The sequence below is a fragment of the Mirounga angustirostris genome, unplaced genomic scaffold (assembly GCF_029215605.1).
Source record: "Mirounga angustirostris isolate CCGP_5_RB_7025 unplaced genomic scaffold, mMirAng1.0.hap1 SCAF_7, whole genome shotgun sequence".
In the NCBI taxonomy this organism is placed as follows: domain Eukaryota; kingdom Metazoa; phylum Chordata; class Mammalia; order Carnivora; family Phocidae; genus Mirounga; species Mirounga angustirostris.
This window is the reverse complement of record NW_026991715.1, coordinates 75887071-75910092: the sequence shown is the minus strand read 5'-3', so window position 1 is coordinate 75910092 and position 23022 is coordinate 75887071. Positions and strand designations below refer to the sequence as shown.

Genomic DNA, 23022 nt, shown 5'->3' with positions numbered 1-23022 from the left:
AGGTCAGACCTCTGACAATCTCTCATCTGTACTAAAAGCTGCTTTAAAAAAAAAGTCTGAAATGTAGTGATCCGAAGGGGTATGTGCACCCCAGTGTTTATAGCAGCAATGTCCACAATAGCCAAACTATGCAAAGAGCCAAGATATCCATCAACAGGTGAATGGATAAAGAAGATGTGGTATATATATATATACAATTATCTATTATGCAGCCATCAAAAAAAAAAAAAAAAAAAAAAACGAAATCTTGCCATTTGCAACGATGTGGATGGAACTAGAGGGTATTATGCTGAGCGAAATAAGTCAATCAGAGAAAGACATGTATCATATGACCTCACTGATATGAGGAATTCTTAATCTCAGGAAACAAACTGAGAGATGTTGGAGTGGTGGGGGGTGGAAGGGATGAGGTGACTGGGTGATAGACACTGGGGAGGGTATGCGCTATGGTGAGTGCTGTGAATTGTGTAAGACTGTTGAATCACAGACCTGTACCTCTGAAACAAATAATACATTATATGTAAAAAAAAAAAAAAAAAAAAAAGAAGATAGTAGGAAGGGAAAAATGAAGGGGGGAGGTATTTGGAGGGGGAGACAAACCATAAGAGACTATGGACTCTGAGAAACAAACTGAGGGTTCTAGAGGGGAGGGTGTGGGGGGATGGGTTAGCCTGGTGATGGGTATTAAAGAGGGCACGTACTGCATGGAGCACTGGGTGTTATACGCAAACAATGAATCATGGAACACTACATCAAAAACTAATGATGTAATGTATGGTGATTAATATAACATAATAAAATAAAATTTAAAAAAAGTCTGAAAGGCCTATCATGAAATCCGTGAACGTTATATGACAGGACAAGCAGAATTACATGTAGACTCCAACAATTAACTATTATATGTGGACCCAATAGCCAGTGAGAAGTAAAAGCTGGTAGACCATTTAGAAAGAGTAGACCAGATTTTGTTTTCTTTTTGGGTTTCCTAAACAATCTGAAGGCATTCAGTTTTAATGAATGATAACACAATATACTCAACAATGTGTCAATGCATCACAGTTTAAGTCAATATTTGAGATTTAAATAGGATTTAAGTAAGGGGAGCCAATCAAGCATTACACAAATATTCTCATTCTAAAAAACTAAACCAAAAGCTTTGATATTTATAGAATTAAGCCTAGTTATTTTTAAAATTCTATATTATCTCTAAAACACTGCCTAAATGGGGTGTTATTGTATAATATAATGGCCAGTCATATATTAAAATATTCAGTATAATTTCTTTGAGAACTTGAGGAACTCATTGCCCTAAATATAGGGCATGAATCTATTGTGTTAATGTAGACATTTGTGAGATTGCATCCGTGTTTGAACATGTATGTGTAAATTTAAACACTAAGCATGAACAATTTGTAGCTGTTTTATGAGCCACAGGAAGTGAACAAACTTGTAAATTTTAGGTTCATTTATTCAGGAGAACAAAATGTATTTACTTTTTCTCTGTGTTCCAATGTCATTACCTATCCTATTATATGTATACAGGCATGTTTTTAAGATTTATTATGTTTTTCTGATTGCAAAAGTAATGACATACATTGTACATAATTTTTTTTTTAAGATTTTATTTATTTATTTGACAGAGAGAGAGAACAAGTAGGCAGAGAAGCAGGCAGAGGGAGAGGGAGAAGCAGGCTCCCCGCTGAGCAAGGAGCCCAATGCGGGGCTCGATCCCAGGACCCTGGGATCATGACCTGAGCCGAAGGCAGACGCTTAACCGACTGAGCCACCCAGGAGCCCCCATTGTACATACTTTTGAAAATGCAGAAAGGGAAAAGAAAAATTTTAAATACCACAACTCGAAGATGATTACTCCTGTTAAAATTTTGGTATATGTTCTTCCAGGTTATGTATTTATTCTAACAAAACTATGAAAATATTATAGAAACGATGTAACTATTTTTAATATAACAACTACCTTTCCATGTCTTTAAATATTTTTCTCAAACATGGCTTTTAAATAACTATGTGTGTGTTTTTACTCTAACCTAATTCAAGAAACTTTTGGAAACTGGTAGACTACAAAATGTAAATAAATATTAACTCTTAACAGCATAACATTAGTTTAATCTGATTTTTATCATTGAAAGGCAAAGTAATCTACATTATATTTTAAATTAAAATAAATTGAGGGGTACCTGGGTGGCTCAGCCGGTTAAGCATCTGCCTTCAGCTGAGGTCATGATTTCAGGGTCCTGGGATCCAGCCCCGCATGGGGCTCTCCACTCAGCAGTGAGTCTTTTCCCTCTTCCTCTGTGATCACTTGTGCTCTCTCTCAAATAAATAAATAAAACCTTTAAAAAAAAAAATTGAAATATGACACCTGAATTTAAATATATGTTCAAATTATTTAATAGAACAAGAACTCTGTAACACTCAAATTTTCAAACTTGGGGAATCATGGGAACAGAAATACATTGTTACAGGTTTTAAAATATAATAATTAGTTTGATGAGGGTTGTAAAGACTTTCTTTTACATAACAAAAATAAATAGCCCATAGAATTCAGGGTTGGCCATGTATTTTTTTTTTTTTTAGTCACATAATTTTTTTTTAAGATTTTATTTATTTATTTGAGATAGAGAGAGAGACAGCGGTTGAGAGAGAGCAGGAGCAGGGGAGCAGAGGGAGAGGGAGAAACAGGCTCCCCACTGAGCAGGGACCCCAATGTGGGGTGAACCACCCAGATGGCCCTGGTCATGTATTATTTTTAAGAGGATTCTTTCTGAGGGATTTACCTGATAAAGAAAAAGAGGCAATTTAGAGCATACAAATTATAGTAATATTTAAAACTTTATTTTGAAAAAAGTTTATATTTACAAAAATATTATAAAGAAGGTACAACTTCCTTTAACCTCCCAATCTTAACATCTTACATAAACATGATAAATTTATCAAAACTAGGAAGTCAAAATGGGTGCAATACTATTAACTAAAATTCAGATTTCATCAGTTTTTTTAGTAATGCTCTTTTTTTGTTCCAGGATCCAAACCAGGATATCAAGATAGTCTTGATGTCTACTTAGTCTCCTCCAATATCTGTGAATTCCTTAGTCTTTCTTTGTTTTTCATGACTTTGATACTTTTGTAAGGTACCAGTATGGTATTTTGTAGAATGTTTCTCAATTTGGGCTTGCTTGATTTTTTTCTCATGACTACATCAGGGTTAGGAATTTTTGTGACTACTATAGAGGTTATCATCACATGATATCACAAGGTATATCAACATTACTTATCTAGTGATGGTAAACTTAATCATTTGATTAAAATAATGTCAGCCAGTTTTTTAATGATAAAATTACTATTTTCCCCTTTCCATTCTATTTATTAGAAGTCCCTAAAATCCTGATCACCCTGAAGGGGGGAGAATTAAACTCAACCTCAGAGAGAGGAGTATCAAAGCATTTGTACACATATGTTAAGTCACCAGAATAATTAATAAATACTTGGGAAGAGATACAGGCTATGCAAATATCCTGTTTCTCCTTACAGTGTTGCCCCCTAATTTTAGCATTCATCAGTACATGAATCATTACTGTGCTGTGCTATGATTTTCTATTTCCCTCATTATTTTTACATTTATTATTTGGAATTGTTTTGTAAAAAAAACATATGTCTTTTGTCCTTCCTTTATTTATTCAATTATTTATTTGTATCAGTATTGACTCACAAATATCTATTTTATTCTATGGGCTATAACTCAATACTATTGCTATTTATTTTGTTGCTCAAATTATTCCATCTTTGACTATTGGTTCTTTCAGGTTGGCTCCTGCATCCTCAAAGCAGAGAAATTTTTATTTCTTTTTTTGGATGTCAAGAAAGAGGAAAGGATGGGTACACAGCACCACTCCCACAGGGCCAGGTGGAAATTATACCACTGCCTCATCTCACACACAAGAGCTAGAAGTATTTGGCTTGGTCACAGAACCCAGGGCCTGGGAACAGCCAGGCTAGGTGTCAACTCGTCCTTACAGGTCCTTAGAACAAGAGGACATGAAGGGATCAGGTGGGTTGGTAAGTGCCCTATACACCATGGACTGTGTTGTGAATGATAAAGCAGAGTAATTTTAAGTGTACAGTTCAGTGCCTTTTAGTATATTCTCAAAGTTGTACAATGGTCACCTCTATCTAATTCCAGAACATTTTCACCATCCCAAAATGAAACGTGTGGTTCTTTCTTCTGACACCAACTATGTAGAGTTTTCTCCACACCAACAAATTCTCCAACACTGAGTGGGTGTCCAACAGACCCCACAGGTTATGAGCTCAGTCCCACAATACTGTCTACTCCAGATGCTGGGTGCAAATGGGGTGCTCAGGCTATTCCACACTTCTGCCTAGCCAACTACAAATTCAGAAGTTCCCATAACCTATCATGTTCAATAATTCACTAAAATAGCTCACAGAACTCAAAAAAGCACTTCACTTACATATTCTGGTTTATTATAAAGGATACAACCCAGGAACAGCCAAATGGAATACACAGAACAAGGTATGGGGGAGAGGGCTGGCACAAAGTTTCCATGCACTCTCAGGGATGCCACATTCCCAGCACATCAATGTGTTTACCAACCTAGAAACTCTCAGAACTCTATTCAGCGATTTGTAATGGTATTTTATATTGTAGGCAGTGCTGATTAAATCATTGGCCATTGTTGACTGAATTCAATCTCTACCCCTCTCCTTTCCCTGGAAAGTCAGTGGGTGAGGCTGAAAGTTCTAACCCTCTGGCCACCAACTCTAGGATTCCCCTAGGAATCATTTCATTACCATACAAAAGACAGTGTCAAAATAAAATAAAATGGAGACCAGGTTGAAGATTCCCTCAGGCAGCAGACAAAATCATGTAAGCAAAACTTAATCTAGCTTATTTCATGAATGTAAGCAAAACTTAATTTAGATTATTTCTTGTAAATGTCTCAGATAATCATAAATAAAACTTAAGTCATCTTCCTAAAATAGTATAAGATAATCACTTTTAACCAATCCCTGCCATCTGAAAATCTCCATTGTAATAATCAATTATTGTAAAGGTTAAACAACTTCCTCATTTTCACTTTATAAGCCATCCTGTAATGTCATGCCTCTGAGCTTCATACCACTTTTGAGTTTGAGGTCTCCTTGTTTACAAAGAGTGTGTTTCTCACCCAATATAATACTCATATCAAGTAAAGCTCTGAATTTTCTTTTAATAAGAGTAAATTCCAAGACTTTTAGGAGTTCTCTGCTAGGAACACAGGACAAACAGCAAATATTTATTTTTTATTATACCACAAAAACCAGTATCAATGAGAAGTCATTCCACATTCCCCCTCCTCTGGCAACCACTAATCTACATTTGGTTTCCATGGATTTGCATATTTTGGACATTTCTGACAAAAGGAATCATGCAATATGTACTCTATTATGTCTGCTTCTTTCATTTAGTATGTTTTCAAGGTTCATCCATGTTATAGCACAATCAGTACTTCCTTTTTTTTTTGGCAAAAAAATTATTCCATACTATGGATATAACACATTTTATTTATCCAATCTTCAGGTGATGAACATTTGGAATGTGTCCACCTTTTGGCTATTATAAGAAATGCTACTATGAATATTAGTGTAAAATTTTAATGAAATCCAATTTATGTATCTTTTTCCTTTATACTTGTGCTTTTAGTGTCAACCCTAGGAAACAATTACCTAATCCAAGGTCTCAAAGGTTTATGTCTATGTTTTGTTATAACAGTTTCATAGTTTGAGCTCTTACATCCAGGTCTTTGATACATTTTGGAGTTAAATTTTTGTATATAAGGTACGGGGTCCAACTTCATTTTTATGCATATAGATATCTAGTTGTCCCAGCACATTTCTGGACTCTAACTGATCTGTATGTCAATCTTCATATAGTCTCACACAGTTTTGAGTACTATTACTTTGAGGTAAATTTTGAAATTAAAAAGTGTCTCTGCTCTAACTTTGTTCTTTTTCAACATTGTTTCACTACTCTGGGTCCCTTTTCTGTCCATATGAATTTGAAGACTGTCCTGTCAATTCTAGCAAAAAAGGCACTTTGTATTTTAAAAGGGATTACATCACTCTCTTGATCAATTTAGAAAGGATTTTCCATCTTAACAATATTAAGTCTTGGGCGTCTGGGTGGCTCAGTTGGTTAAGCGACTGCCTTAGGCTCAGGTCATGATCCTGGAGTCCCGGGATCGAGTCCCGCATCGGGCTACCTGCTCAGCAGGGAGTCTGCTTCTCCCTCTCCCGCTCCCCCCTCTTGTGCTCTTTCTCTCTCTCAAATAAAATCTTTAAAAAAAAAAAAAAAAAACAATATTAAGTCTTCCAATTCATGTATTTCTATTTATTTAGGTCTTTTTTTATTTTTTCAGTGATGTTTTATAGTTTTCAGTGTATAAGTCTCACACTTCTTTTATTAAATTTATTCCTAAATATTTTATCTTTTTTTATGTTACAATAAATAAAGTTGTCTTAATTTCATTTTTGGATTATTTATTGCTAAATGAACAGATACAGAATAGAGTTTTGCATACTGATTATGTACACTGCATCCTTGCTGAACTCATTTATTCTGATAATTTGTATGTGTGTGCATTCCTTAGGATTTTCTATATACAACGTCATGTCATCTGTGAATACAGGTAGTTTTATTTCTTCCTTTCCAATCTGTATGACTTATATTTCTTTTTCTCATCTAATTGTCCTAGCTTGTTCCTTAAGTACAATGGTGAATAGAAATGAGTAGAGTAGACATTGCTTGTTAATCTTAGGAGTAAAATTATCACTTTCACTTTAAGTGATTACTTAAGTGAAATGTTAGCTTTGTATTTTTCATAGATGCCCTTTACAAAGTTGAAGACATTTCCTGTTATTTCTAGTATGTTGAGTATTTTTATCATGAAAAGGTGCTCAATTTTCTTTAAATGCTTTTTCTGTATCTTTTGAGGTGATCACAGGTCTTTATGTTTATTTTATTAATATGGTCTATTATACTGATTGGCTTTCGTATGCTAATCACCCTTGCATTCCTGGAATAAACCCCACTTAATCACAGTGTATAATCCTTTTTATATGTTTGCTGAATTCATGTTGTGGAAGAATTTGGGGCTTCACATTCACAAAGGTATCAGTCTGTAGTTCCCTTGCAATACCTTTATCTGGTTTTGGTGTCAGAGTAATAACTGGTTTCATAAAATGATTTGGAAAGTTTTTCTTCCTCTTCTACCTTTTGTAAAAGAAGAGCAAATTTAAAAAAAAGCTTCATGAGATTTTACATAAATCTATTTGGAAAAATATATGATTTACTGCTTTTATAAATTGGACTGCCAGTAGTACAAAAAAGAAACATATCAGGGGAGCTTTGGGGCTCTTTCTGTACCACAGTGCCGTGAGGAAGAGCTCCAGTAGAAAGTATCGGCCTCACTGAGCTGACAGGCAAATATTGGAGGTTGAGGTATTGAAGCAACTGGAATTTACGGGGCAGGATTCATGAAGGACAAAGTTGTGATGAGGGGTTACACAAAAGTATGACTAGGAGTTTCCTCAGGGCTTTGGCCAACATGCAAATCATGCATTTCAAACTGAGACTCCATGAGGTCAACAGACAGTAGCTGCTAATAGTTGAATGGAAAAAAAGAGAAGTTGCACAAACCTGGAAAATGCTGTATTCAGACCAAAGGGAATGAAAAGATTTTGCAGAGTTCCTCAGGTGCTCAAATGCAACTCTGCCATACCCAAACGGGTATTCCTTAACAGTAAGAACCACAACCTTAAAGAAGAGACAAATCCTAGGACTAAGGACAAGAATGAAATAGACCTACACTAACAAACCAAAATTCTAGTTCTAACAACTAAAAGGATCTTCTACTAATTTAACTAGCAAATTTATTTGCCAGAGGAAAGACACTCAACACCCAAAGGAAGACAATATAATACAGAATCCCTACAACCTACCATCCACAATGTCCAGTATAAAATTTAAAAAATGTTACATTTAAGAAAATTAAAACCTGACCCATATTAAGATAAAAAGGAGTCAATAGAAAAAGGTCTCAAAATGTCCCAGATGTTGGAAGTAGCAAAAAAGACATTAAAGAGGCTGTTCAAATACTTAAAAAAAGACATGATAAGTAAACATATGGGGAAGTTCTACAGAGAAAGAGAAACTATTTTTAAAAGATTCAATTAGAAATTCTAGAAAGATAGGTAGACAGACACACACATTTACAATATTTCAGTCAATAAGATAACTGTATTAATAAGCATTTTCATTTATTTCTAAATTATTATTATTAAAATTCTTAAAGATAAAATTAAAGTAAAAAATGATGAAAGATTCAGGTTAGTAAGCTAATGTGTCTCATTACAAGTTAAATTAGAAAGATCATTATTCAAAAGATATTTTAAAAGCTAATCAACTATTATCAACCATGCAATATCCAAAAACAAAAAGTACTCCATCAAAATTAAGTTTTAAATGCCAGCTATTTAAATCCCAGAAATACATAAACCACCATTAGGAAGAAATTCAAGGGATAAGAACTGTTAAAATGTTAACCATATTTTTGTGATACACATTCTATATCAGAGGTTTGAAAAATAGAGGTAGAGACCTCAATTTCGTATTATTTGGTATATTTAAATATCAAAAGGAGAGAAAAATGTTGATTTATGCCTCCTTACCTAAGTAAGCTATGGTTTATGACACATTTATGTGCCATCATATATAGCTAGATATAAGGCTACCCTGGATATAAAGTGATGTCCTATTTTCTCAATGGCAAATCCAATTAAAAAGGTTTTTTTTTTTTCAAAATGAATATATAAACTTTTATGTATATAAATGGAATCATCATATACCTATTAATAATATGAAATTCATTAAATTTAGTTATATACTTAAATCACATATAAGATTACATAGAAATCTAGAAATACTGCTTTGTTCCATTTAGAGCTTGATGAAACAATTTTATTCAAACTTTTCACATATATCTTCAACATTTGGTTCTTCACCATTAGCAGAGCCATTCATACCATAAGGAAATTTCAAAATAGGTGGCTAAGAAATGGATAGACAATTCACCTTTACCAAGTCTATAAAGCCTTGACCTCTAGAGTCTCCTTTGAAACTCCAAGTCATCAGAAAAATATTTACTTAAAATCCTGTCTGTACTATTATGTTAAGAACTAATCTTTTGTAACAAAAGACCCCCAAATACAGTAGCTCAAATAAAGTAGAAGTTTGTTGCTCTTCCATGTAACATTCAGAGTTAGGCTAGTGGAGTGAAATTGGAAGGCACACTGCTCCTTGATGTCACCCAGGGACCAGGGCCCTTCCACATTATTTTTCCCCTCAGAGTACTGCCTTTATCTGCATGGTTGAAGCTGGCTCACTATCACGACAGTTAAGGTCCAGTCTATAGAAGAATGGAATAAAAGAGGGATCTACATACCCAATTTTTTAAAGGCAAGACTCAGAAGGTACATTATAATTTCTATTCACACACCATAGGTAAAAATTTAGACGTGTAACCACATCTAGTTCTAACAAGGTTGGGAAACATCATCTCTAGCTTAGGGCCATGTGCCCAGCTAGAAATCAGCAGCTTCTATTGCTAAAAGGGAAAAGGGAAGAATGGGCATTGGGGATAATTAGCAGACTCTGCTAACAAGTCTTATAAATAAGTTCAAAATTAAAAATAAATATTGAAACAGAAATTACTGAAAAAGTTTAACATGAAATGCTACATTCAAAATATACTTTTAAAAATGAAAATGCTTTTCTTTAAAAATTTAGTCCTAAAATACCTCAAACATGCATAAATTATAATCTATCTTGACATTTAAGAAACTAATGTTGAGATCATTGAGATCTACTTTCAGTGATCTAAAGAAATAGTGGAAAATAGAGAAAATAAAATCCTTAGATAAGCCAGGACCTTCAAAGTAATGCCTTCAAACTCTTAAGAAATATTTTATCTGAGCCAATAAAATAAAAACAACAATAAAAATAGCAGTGTTTGTTTCACCTCACTTTTATCCACCTACCCTGAGTTAAAAAGGTGGGAAAAATGTCTAGAGCAGGAACAAAAAGGAAAAACCCAAGACAGGGCTTCAGTTTATTCACAAACTAAATAATCCCTTCAGTGACTATAAAGAGGCCACATATTAAATACTAGAATACCTTGCTTCTACTATTTATAAAAATAGTGAAAGTTCTAAAAATTACCAGCCAATAGGTTATTTTTGGCTAAGCTACACTGTGTGAGCTTTATTCCATACAGCTTAACATATGTTAGATATGTTCAGAAAAACAAATCAGTTCAACATGAACTAATAATCAGGTGGCAACCAGATCAGTTAAAGCCAAGTTCTGACTTCCTTGACAGGAACTCTCTAGTAGGTTAATAAATGAGTTTGGAGTATCTGAATTAAGAATTCTAAGAGAACAAAACAATCTTATCCTTGGAAGTCCTGTTTGAAAGAGGACACCTGCAGTAATAAAGTAGAACCATTTGAACATGTCTTAAGAACAGTGATTTCCCAAAATGAGAATTAAAGAACCCATATATGAACTGCCTGTTCAGGGTGGACTTTCAGCAAGCATGTTGAGGTATTTATAAATTTACCTATGGAAAAGAATTTGCAGTATTTGGGGGTCTGGCATGAGTACTACCTTTCATTAAGTTTAACTAGAACCTATTTTCACAATTTGGATCCTAGATAATGAGTATTTTTGGACCATCACATATATTTTATATAGAAAATAAAAGTGTTTTCATTGATTATTCTTTAAAATAAAGTTTCAATTGATAAACAGAAGTGACTAAATAACTAATTTTCATATGTTTGTTAATGTCAACAGACATTTTTAAGTACTCTTCAGCTAATTAAACCACCATTCCACTTTTGAACCTCATTTTTAATATTTTCTATTTATTTGATCATTTCCTACTATAAGTTTAATACCACATTTTATATAAAGTCTACTTTCATGAGAACTCCTTGTGAGAAATAATGTTTTCACATTAAAGAGTAGTATATTAAACCATGTTAAAACGGGAATAATAAGAATGTTTAACCAAGTTTGGAATTCAAGCAGTAGCTTAGCCTTAAAAAAGCTATTCTAACAGAAGACCAGTTAAATGCTCCATAGTGTGAAAAATGTTTTTAAAACCCAGATTCACTATACAAAGAAAAAAATCATAAAACTAAATAAAATTTAGTGTGTGGAAACACTTAAAATTTGGAAGAGTAACTTGGGATAATAGGCCAAGTGCTCTAACTTGTAATCAAAACAATTACACTATTTTAGGAAACCCAGGAGCCCTTATTTATTAAAAATATCTAACAGAATAATGGGATTATTTTTAATTCTTATAAACAACAAAATCAGGGGGCGGAGCAAGATGGCGGAGGAGTAGGAGACCTGGATTTCGTCTCCTCTCAGGAATTCAGCTGGATAGGGATCAAACCATTCTGAACATCTACAAACTCAACAGGAGATCGAAGAAAAGAAGAGCAACAACTCTCTCATCAGAAAAGCAACCACTTTCTGGAAGGTAGGACGTGCGGAGAAGTGAATCCGAGGCGATATTCGGGAGGATAGACGGCGGGGGAGGGGCCTCCGTCGGCCGCTTCTGGCAAGTGATAGAGCCGCGGAGCACAAAATCGGAACTTTTAAAAGTCTGCTCCGCTGAGGGACGTCACTCTGGTGGCTAAGTGGGGGGTGGAACCCTCCGGGACAGTGTGGTCTCAGGACCCTCGGGGTCACAGAAAGACCGGGGGTGCCTGAGTGTGGCAGAGCTCCCAGGTATCGGAGCGGGGAAGCCGGCTGCAGAGGCGGAGCCCAGGCGCGGGCGCTCAGCTCGGGGTTGCCATAAACCGTGATCCGCGGCACAGTCGGGCCACTGCTCCTCCAGCAGGGACCCAACAAGCGGCAGATCCGGGGAGACTCACCTTCCTCCCCCGGGAGGAGCCGCGCGGGAGTGCACAGCAGGGATCTGCTGGGTTTGGAGACTCCAGACCGGGTCGGGTACCGGAGATAGAAACGCGTGGTCACAGGCCGGTTGAGCACGGAGTGCAGCTGCAGACCGGGGAGACGGGAGTGACTGGCGGCTTTTCTCTGGGGGCTCACTGAGGAGTGGGCCCTGAGTTCTCGGCTCCTCCGGGGCGGAGATTGGGAGGCCGCCATCTTCACTCTCCGCCTCCAAAGCTGTACGGAAAGCTCGCAGGGAACAAAAGCCTCGGAGAGCAAACCGGAGCAGATTACTTAGCCCAGACCGGGCAAGGGCGGGGCAATTCCGCCTCCGGCAGAGACATTTGGAAACCATGGCAACAGGCCCCTCCCCAGAAGATCAGCGAGAACAGCCAGCCAAGACCAAGTTTACCGATCAATGTGAACGGCAGAACTCCAGCGCTAGGGGACTACGGCACATAGAATTCACGGCTTTTTTACCATGATTCTTTAGTCCTGTAAAGTTAATTTTTTTTTAACTGTCTTTTTATTTCTTTTTGAATTTTTCTTTTTCCCTTTTTCAACCAACATCTTATCAATCCCTTTTTTCTAAAAAAAAACATTTTTATTTTTAATTTTTAGAGTCATATTCTATCCCTTCATAGTAGTTACCCATATTTTTGGCTTATATATATAAGTTGTTCTCTCTTTAAAATTTTGAGATAGTTTCTTCTAACAGATTAAAATATACCCTAAATCTCTAGTATATGGTGTTTTCTATTCCCCTGCCTAATCACATCCTCTCCCTTTTTTTTTCTTTTTCTTTTTTCTTTTTCGAAATCCTCTTCTTTCTTTTTTCAAACAACTTCTTATCAATTCCTTTTATAAAATTTTTTATAATTCCCATTTTTACAGTCATATTCCATCCCTTCATCATATCAACCCTTATTTTTGTACATATATGTTTTTCTTTCTGTACAATTTTGGGAGGCACTTTCTTCTAAAAGACCAAAATACACCCCAAATCTAGTGAGTGGCACTGATCTATATACCAGCCTGATCATATTTGATCACATTCTGTTTTTTTTTATTGTTGTTGTTTTGTTTTGTTTGTTTTGGTTCTTATCTTTATCTTTTTCTTTTTTTTTCTTTTTCTTTTTTCTCTTTTTCCTTTTCTTATCCCACTGCTTCAGGTCTTTTCTGATTTGTTTAGAGTATATTTTCTGGGGACGTGGTTACTCTGCTAGCATTTTGTTCTCTCATTAATCTATTCTCCTCTGCACAAAATGACAAGACGGAAAAAATCACCTCAACAAAAAGAACAAGAGGTAGTACCGACTGCCAGGGACCTACTCAATACGGACATTAGTACGATGTCAGATCTAGAGTTCAGAATCATCACTTTAAAGATACTAGCTGGGCTTGAAAAAAATATGGAAGTTATTAGAGAAACCCTTTCCGGAGAAGTAAAAGAGCTAAAATCCAACCAAGTAGAAATCAAAAAGGCTATTAATGAGGTGCAATCAAAAATGGGGGCGCTAACTGCTAGAATAAATGAGGCAGAAGAGAGAATCAGTAATATAGAAGATGAAATGATGGAAAATAAAGAAGCTGAGAAAAAGAGAGATAAACAACTACTGGATCACGAGGGCAGAATTCGAGAGATAAGCGATACCATAAGACGAAACAATATTAGAATAACTGGGATCCCAGAAGAAGAAGAAAGAGAGAGAGGGGCAGAAGGTATAATGGAGCAAATTATAGCAGAGAACTTCCCTAATTTGGGGAAAGAAACAGGCATGAAAATCCAGGAAGCACAAAGAACCCCTCTCGAAATCAATAAAAATAGGTCAACACCCCGACATCTAATAGTAAAACTTACGAGTCTCATAGACAAAGAGAAAATCCTGAAAGCAGCTCGGGAGAAGAGATATGTAACCTACAAGGGTAGAACATTAGATTGGCAACAGACCTATCCACAGAGACCTGGCAGGCCAGAAAGGACTGGCAGGATATATTCAGAGCACTAAATGAGAAAAATATGCAGCCAAGAATACTCTATCCAGCTAGGCTGTCACTGAAAATTGAAGGAGAGATAAAAAGCTTCCAGGACAAACAAAAACTAAAGGAATTTGCAAACACAAAACCAGCCCTACAGGAAATCTTGAAAGGGGTCCTCTAAGCAAAGAGAGAGCCTAAAAGCAACATAGACCAGAAAGGAACACAGACAATATACGGTAACAGTCACCTTACAGGCAATACAATGGCACTAAATTCCTATCTTTCAATAGTTACCCTGAATGTAAATGGGCTAAATGCCCCAATCAAAAGACACAGGCTAACAGACTGGATTAAAAAACAAGACCCATCGATATGCTGTCTGCAAGAGACTCATTTTAGAACCAAAGACACTCCCAGATTGAAAGTGAAGGGGTGGAAAACCATTTACCATGCTAATGGACACCAAAAGAAAGCTGGGGTGGCAATCCTTATATCAGACAAATTAGATTTTAAACCAAAGACTGTAATAAGAGATGAGGAAGGACACAACATCATACTTAAAGGATCTATCCAACAAGAAGATCTAACAATTGTAAATATCTATGCCCCTAACATGGGAAAAGCCAATTATATAAGGCAATTAATAACAAAAGCAAAGAAACACATCGACAACAATACAATAATAGTGGGGGACTTTAACATCCCCCTCACTGAAATGGACAGATCGTCTAAGCAAAAGATCAACAAGGAAATAAAGACTTTAAATGACACACTGGACCAAATGGACTTCACAGACATATTCAGAACATTCCACCCCAAAGCAACGGAATACACATTCTTCTCTAGTGCCCATGGAACATTCTCCAGAATAGATCACATCCTAGGTCATAAATCAGGTCTCAAGCGGTACCAAAAGATTGGGATCATTCCCTGCCTATTTTCAGACCACAATACTTTGAAACTAGAACTCAATCACAAGAGGAAAGTCGGAAAGAACTCAAATACATGGAGGCTAAAGAGCATCCTACTGAAGAATGAATGGGTCAACCAGGAAATTAAAGAAGAATTAAAAAAATACATGGAAACCAATGAAAATGAAAACACAATTGTTCAAAATCTTTGGGATGCAGCAAAGGCAGTCCTAAGAGGAAAGCATATAGCAATACAAGCCTTTCTCAAGAAACAAGAAAAGTCTCAAGTACACAACCTAACCCTACACCTAAAGGAGCTGGACAAAGAACAGCAAATAAAGCCTAAACCCAGCAGGAGAAGAGAAATAATAAAGATCAGAGCAGAAATCAATGAAATAGAAACTAAAAGAACAGTAGAACAGATCAACGAAACTAGGAGCTGGTTCTTTGAAAGAATTAACAAGATTGATAAACCCCTGGCCAGACTTATCAAAAAGAAAAGAGAAATGACCCAAATCAACAAAATCATGAATGAAAGAGGAGAGATCACAACCAACACCAAAGAAATACAAACAATTATAAGAACATATTATGAGCAACTCTATGGCAGCAAATTAGATAACCTGGAAGAGATGGATGCATTCCTAGAGATGTATCAACGACCAAAACTGAACCAGGATGAAATAGAAAACCTGACCAGACCTATAACCACTAAGGAAATTGAAGCAGTCATCAAAAATCTCCCAAAAAACAAAAGCCCAGGGCCAGATGGCTTCCCAGGGGAATTCTACCAAACATTTCAAGAAGAATTAATACCTATTCTTCTGAAACTGTTCCAAAAAATAGAAACGGAAGGAAAACTTCCAAACTCATTTTATGAGGCCAGCATTACCTTGATCCCAAAACCAGACAAAGACCCCATCAAAAAGGAGAATTACAGACCAATATCCCTGATGAACATGGATGCAAAAATTCTCACCAAAATACTAGCCAATAGGATCCAACAGTACATTAAAAGGATTATTCACCATGACCAAGTGGGATTTATCCCTGGGCTGCAAGGTTGGTTCAACATCCGCAAATCAATCAATGTGATACAATACATTAACAAAAGAAAGAACAAGAATCATATGATCCTCTCAATAGATGCAGAAAAAGCTTTTGACAAAGTACAGCATCCTTTCTTGATCAAAACTCTTCAGAGTATAGGGATCGAGGGTACATACCTCAATATCATAAAAGCCATCTATGAAAAACCTACAGCAAATATTATTCTCAATGGGGAAAAACTGAGACCTTTCCCCCTAAGGTCAGGAACACGGCAGGGATGTCCACTATCACCACTGCTATTCAACATAGTATTGGAAGTCCTAGCCACAGCAATCAGACAACAAAAAGAAATCAAAGGCATCCAAATCGGCAAAGAAGAAGTCAAACTCTCACTCTTTGCAGATGATATGATACTTTATGTGGAAAACCCCAAAGACTCCACCCCAAAACTGCTAGAACTCATACAGGAATTCAGTAAAGTGGCAGGATATAAAATCAATGCACAGAAGTCAGTGGCATTCCTATACACCAACAACAAGACCGAAGAAACAGAAATTAAGGAGTCAATCCCATTTACAATTGCACCCAAACCATAAGATACCTAGGAATAAATCTAACCAAAGAGACAAAGGATCTGTACTCAGAAAACTATAAAATACTCATGAAAGAAATCGAGGAAGACACAAAGAAATGGAAAAACGTTCCATGCTCATGGATTGGAAGAATAAATATTGTGAAGATGTCAATGCTACCTAGAGCAATCTACACATTCAATGCAATCCCTATCAAAATACCATCCACTTTTTTCAAAGAAATGGAACAAATAATCCTAAAATTTGTATGGAACCAGAAAAGACCCTGCATAGCCAGAGGAATGTTAAAAAAGAAAAGCAAAGCCGGCGGCATCACAATTCCGGACTTCAAGCTCTATTACAAAGCTGTCATCATCAAGACAGCATGGTACTGGCACAAAAACAGACACATAGATCAATGGAACAGAATAGAGAGCCCAGAAATGGACCCTCAACTCTATGGTCAACTAATCTTCGACAAAGCAGGAAAGAATGTCCAATGGAACAAAGACAGTCTCTTCAACAAATGGTGTTGGGAAAATTGGATAGCCACATGCAGAAGAATGAAACTGGACCATTTCTTTACACCACACACAAAAATAGACTCCAAATGGTTGAAAGACCTCAATGTGAGACAGGAGTCCATCAACATCCTAAAGGAGAACACAGGCAGCAACCTCTTTGACCTCAGCCGCAGCAACTTCTTCCTAGAAACATCGCCAAAGGCAAGGGAAGCAAGGGCAAAAATGAACTATTGGGACTTCATCAAGATAAAAAGCTTTTGCAAAGCAAAGAAACAGTCAACAAAACCAAAAGACAACCGAAAGAATGGGAGAAGATATTTGCAAATGACATATCAGATAAAGGGCTAGTATCCAAAATCTATAAAGAACTCATCAAACTCAACACCCAAAGAACAAAGAATCCAATCAAGAAATGGGCAGAAGACATGAACAGACATTTTTCCAAAGAAAACATCCAAATGGCCAACAGACATGAAAAAGTGCTCAATATCGCTCGGCATCAGGGAAATCCAAATCAAAACCTCAATGAGATACCACCTCACACCAGTCAGAATGGCTAAAATTAACAAGTCAGGAAACAACAGATGTTGGCGGGGATGCGGAGAAAGGGGAACCCTCCTACACTGTTGGTGGGAATGCAAGCTGGTGCAGCCACTCTGGAAAACTGTATGGAGGTTCCTCAAAAAGTTGAAAATAGAGCTACCATATGATCCAGCAATTGCACTACTGGGTATTTACCCCAAAGATACAAAAGTAGGGATCCGAAGGGGTACATGTACCCCGATGTTTATAGCAGCAATGTCCACAATAGTCAAACTGTGGAAAGAGCCAAGATGTCCATCGACAGATGAATGGATAAAGAAGATGTGGTATATATATACAATGGAATATTATGCAGCCATCAAAAGGAATGAGATCTTGCCATTTGCAATGACGTGGATGGAACTGGAGGGTATTATGTTGAGTGAAATAAGTCAAACAGAGAAAGACATGTATCATATGATCTCACTGATATGAGGAATTCTTAATCGCAGGAAACAAACTGAGGGTTGCTGGAGTGGGGGGTGGGGTGGGAGGGATGGGGTGGCTGGGTGATAGACATTGGGGAGGGTATGTGCTCTGGTAAGCGCTGTGAATTGTGCAAGACTGCTGAATCTCAGATCTGTACCTCTGAAACAAATAATGTTAAGAAAAAAAAGAAGAAGAAGGTAGTGGGAGGGGAAGAATGAAGCAGGGGAAATCGGAGGGGTAGACGAACCATGAGAGACGATGGACTCTGAAAAACAAACAGGGTTCTAGAGGGGAGGGGGGTGGGAGGATGGGTTGGCCTGGTGGTGGGTATTGAGGAGGGCACATTCTGCATGGAGCACTGGGTGTTATGCACAAACAATGAATCATGGAACACTTCATCTAAAACTAATGATGTAATGTATGGGGATTAACATAAGAATAAAAAAAAAATCACAACAACACAACAACAGGACTAAAATTGGTACATCCATCAATTCAAGTAAAGCAATAAAGTAGAAGACCAAAAATCTGAAACAAGTTATTTATTCTCTGAATCAAGGTACATAAAAAGAAAACACACCAAAAAAAAAGACAAACCATGAAGATTCTTACTTGATAATTACAGGTCTACAGGTCTTTGCAGGTCTACAAGCACACAAGTAGAATATTAAATCTCAAAAATCTTTTAGAGATTGTGCCAGTTATCAAGCTATTGTCTCTAAGCTCCAAAACCCAGACTTCTATTTTTTTTTAAGATTTTATTTATTTATTTGACAGAGAGAGACACAGCAAGAGAGGAAACACAAGCAGGGGGAATGGGGGAAAGAGAAGCAGGCTTCCCACAGAGCAGGGAGCCTGATGCGGGGCTCCATACCAGGACCCTGGGATCATGACCTGAGCCGAAGGCAGATGCTTAACGACTGAGCCACCCAGGCACCCCCAAAACCAAGACTTCTAACCCCACTTTCTGATGCTAAGGTTGGAACCTTGTAAACCACATTTCTGCGTTGCCAGGTGGCTCCACATTGGACTCTGCTGAAAAGTAATCCTAAGGGAAGAATTAATTTGTTCCTCTGCTTCCTGTTTGCTTCCTCCACGCTTCCTAGGTATGCCATTTTTGTTAGCATTGTCCTAATACTTACTCAGCCCAGCAGCATCTTTCCATAGCAACATCTGAATCTAGTTTGCAGTTGTTCCAAACTTGCCAAACCAGTCTTATGAAGTCTTCCTGCTCCAGAACTATTATCACCAACCTGGCAGTACCCCTCCTCAGAAGTCTGGGTCTCAGGTCCATGGGACCTCTTCCCTAAGCTTCTAAGTCACTTCAATTTTATTTTAGTTGCTCGAGCCTTAGTAGTGGCAGTTGTAGTGCCTTAGTATTCTCCTTTCCCATTTTCAGTTTTCTATTTAGCTTTATGCCAAATTCATGATTCTTAATATTAACTTCTATGTTTAAATAACTAATATGGTTTCTGTCCTGACTGAACTCAAAGAGACTGTCCAGTAGTTCCTCGGGTGCTATCAAAATCACTAAGGCTTGAGAGGTACAGTTTGAAAAGGCATATCTATTATCACATTATATAATTTTCTGTTTGCAAAATGAAAGAATCTTATTTTCATAAAATAAATCTTAACCAAATATTCTTGGTTCCTAGAGTGATTCTCAACCTGAATGGAATGGAGACTACGGAGCTTGAGATGGGGACTTAAATTAACAAAAAGTTTAGAAATACAATTCAAGTTCAGTCCTTTCATAATATAAACAACCTAAGAATCATTAGACCTTTAAGCTCCTTGAGGAAAGGAACTGAGTTTTGTTTACCAAAATATGTCGTATAATAAACATTCAAAATAAAAACTTGTATGAATAAGAGAATTTAGAGTGTAGCCAAGCTCAAAAAGCTAGTTAGTGGCAGAATTAAGCCTCAGTTGGGGGTCTTATCCTGCCTATCCCATTTTTATAGCAGTGTCCTGTTAATACTAAGCTGAGGGCCCAGAAGAACAATGGTAAAGGTTAAGTTCCTCAGGAATAGACCTGTACTGTATTACGGTATTACTAAGAAGTGCTCTTATGATCAACCCCTGGAAGAGAACGGGGAAAGAGCAGGAGTAAGCAAAGGAAGAGGTTGAACTATGATGCAGTACCAAGGGAGGCTGCAGTTGACTCTACAAGGAGTTCTAAAGATTGCATGACCCTTTGTAGTTATGTTGAGTTATGCTAAGCTGGTGCAAAGAATCTGAGCCTTTGATGTCTATGTCAATCAGTCACTGGATCCAGGCAAACCCAGAAAGGAGGTATGACCTTCAGTGAGGTAGCTCCTTCAACCTAGGCAATCCAAGTGGAGGCTGACTACTGAGCATCTTCTGCTGGCAGCACTTCCAGGAGCTGGGTGGAGTAAGTCCTTCATTCCTGGAGGGGGACAGCTGGTGGTACATCACAGTGTCCACTACAGTCCAATTCTTGTGCTATTAAATGCAATAACATGTATTTTTATAAGACAGAAACAGAGGGAGACACACACAAAATGGAGAAGGCAATGTGACTACAGAGGCAGGACACAACCACAAGCCAAGAAATGCCAGTAGTCACCAAATGCTGACAGAAGCTGAAAGAGGAAAGAAACAGATTGTCCCTTAGAGCCTCTGGAGGGAGCATGGTCCATAACTGTAAAAGACTAAATTTCTATGGTTTTAAACCACCAAGTTTGTGGATATTTGTTACAGCAACCCTAGGAAAATAACATAGGGATAATAAAGAAAAGTTTTATGGGATGCATAGTGTTTTATGAATGGTAGGTAAGACTTAACATATGTGGTGACTAGATAAAAGGGGAAAAAGGAGGTGGGAAGGTAAGCATTACAGATGAAGGGAAATGGCAGTAATACAGGAAATCAAGGGAACTGTATTTGATTGAATTGTAGTTCAATTAAGCAAGAGCATATGTTACTTGAAAGTAAGCAATGATACAGATTATTGAAGATTCTGAATGCCAGCCTAAGAAGTTTAATTTAACCTAAGAAAAGTTTGAACTTTCATCAATAGACAGTCAAGATCCTCTTCAACTTGTGAGGACAAACTGTGTGTGTGTGTGTGTGTGTGTGTGTGTGTGTGTGTGTGTGTGTGTGTGTGTGTGAGAGATGGGGGTCTGGGAGTAGGTAATAATGATGTGCTAAATCCTTTGCACACCTCTGTCATATTATTCTCTTATTTTCTGTTCATCTCCTTCCACCTCAAGACTTAAGGGTTAGGATTCTTTCCTCAGGACCAAGCAAAAAATCTGGCATATATGTTTGATAAATAGTAAATGAGTGAATAAAAAATACTGTGTATTTTTTGTCATTACTAAGCATGGTAGGAAAAGTAAATGAGAATATTGAACAATAACTGAATCACTTTTACTCTTCAAAGGTCTGATTAAGATGATTGTATTAAATATATATATAAATATTAAAAGTAGAAGAGATTTGGGCTCAGTGTGATTCTGTATTCTGGAATGCTCCAGAAACAGGACAACAACTGTAGCCAAATCCAAACAATTAGTAGTGGTTGTCTGGAGCAGAGCTTAGTGGTAACATAAGGTTTGTGCTTTAACAGATTAGCAATGTCTGCTAGAATGTTGGATTAGGAAACAGCCAAATGACTTGTTTCCCATCTCATTCTTGCTCCATAAAAGCTTTTCATTTTTATTTCTTATGTGAAGTATAGAAAGAAAAAGTCCATCTCAGTAGAGGTTTCCAAGAGTTGAGCATGGTTAATCAAAGGCTTACTGCATTCAAGTGTAAAAAATGAAGCCAAAGGTTGTAGTGTAGAAGGGACAGAAGATTGTTCTGCTACCTGTAGTCTATGGTTTCAGAGTATTAACTATTCTGACTTGGAAAGAAAGGGCATATCTAATTGCTTGCCTTGGAACTGCAGCCAGGTTTTATGAAAAAATTAACTCTTGTGTTTGGACAAAGCAACATACTCAGTAGGGCCCTGGAGAGTTGGAAAATGGGCACATCGGCCAGTAGAACCCCAGTAGGAAAAAAATGGACTCTGTAAATAATGAACTCCAAAGTTTACACTTCAAAGTTTTGAGACTCAACCCAGAGACAGGCTAGAGAGCAGTGGCTGGAAATGAAGTCAAAGCTGAAGTCCGTGACCATATGTAGTATCCACACCTAAGGTGTGAGGGTGTACCAAAATAGGTAATTGTCTTTTAAAGGTTTAAAACGTAGTTCATGAAACAAGAGAGAAACACAAACATTATCACACAAGTTTTGTTACCCTTGTTGCTTTTTTAGGGAAGGTAGAGTAGCCACCCTCTGAGGAGCAAGTTGTCCAAGGTCTTGCTCGTTACCATTTTTGTTGACGTAGAGAGGAGTTCCAGGTTCAGTGTGGGTAGCTCTCCTAAAGCCCTGAAATCACGTCTTGGCCTTTGACAAACAATGCCCATTGCCTCGTTCCAACTCGTCAAAAATCGCCCGCTTTCTCTGGAAATGAGCGGGAGATGCAATCACGACAGTACGCCTTCCACACAGCCTAAACCCCACCCCCACCAGGCGCAGGCGCAGGCGCACTCCCGAGTCTCGCGAACCAACCCAAAGCCAATACTGAGCAAGCGCAAGAGAGCGCTCTTTAGCCACGCCTTCCTCTTCTCTAAGCAGGCGCTGTTTACTATTGTTTTTATTTTTAACTGCTTTGTGTGTCTGGACGCTCTTGGGTTCATTTCACCCCCTTCTCTTGTTGGAACTCACTTTGCCTAAAGTAGGAGTTGCTGGTTGGGGATGAAATTTGCTCCTCGGGTTCTGTTACCATTCTGCTCTCACAGGCAGCTCACGTCCTTTGGGCAGCCAGTCCTGACAGATATGAAAAACAAAATGACATATTGTAGACACTCAAAGTCCGTTAACTTACATGACAAAAATCCCCTTACAAAAAAAAATTC

The 23022-nt window shown here is 37.4% G+C and overlaps 1 long non-coding RNA gene across 1 annotated transcript; it reads right to left on the bottom strand.

The window, feature by feature from the left end:
• Positions 1 to 18621: 18621 nt before the first annotated feature.
• On the bottom strand, positions 18622 to 22935 carry LOC129046477 (uncharacterized). Its single transcript, XR_008507904.2, has 3 exons — positions 22832 to 22935; positions 22362 to 22567; positions 18622 to 20560 (listed from the first exon to the last, which is right to left on the bottom strand). It is a non-coding gene; the product is annotated as an uncharacterized LOC129046477 (long non-coding RNA).
• Positions 22936 to 23022: the final 87 nt, after the last annotated feature.